The sequence below is a fragment of the Peromyscus eremicus genome, chromosome 17 (genome assembly GCF_949786415.1).
Source record: "Peromyscus eremicus chromosome 17, PerEre_H2_v1, whole genome shotgun sequence".
In the NCBI taxonomy this organism is placed as follows: Eukaryota; Metazoa; Chordata; class Mammalia; order Rodentia; family Cricetidae; genus Peromyscus; species Peromyscus eremicus.
Genome location: NC_081433.1, coordinates 6,501,402 through 6,501,636, shown reverse-complemented (window position 1 = coordinate 6,501,636; position 235 = coordinate 6,501,402).

Sequence of the window (235 nt, the reverse complement as noted above, 5' to 3'; positions counted from 1 at the left end):
CACTGCTGATCTGTTTCTGAGTGTACTTTCTAGGTGGAGTTGGGGTTGGGTCGGGAGGTGAAGGGGTGGGAAGGAGGTTTGGGGTTGGGTCGTGTCTTCATGCCCCGTCTGTTGGGTTTGCTAACACTTTGTGGCCGTCTCACTGCACCTTGTGGACGGTCGGCAGCATTGTTGCCTCGGATACTTACTTTTATAGTTAGAGTGACCACAGTGTTCTCAACCTTGGTTTCAGCAG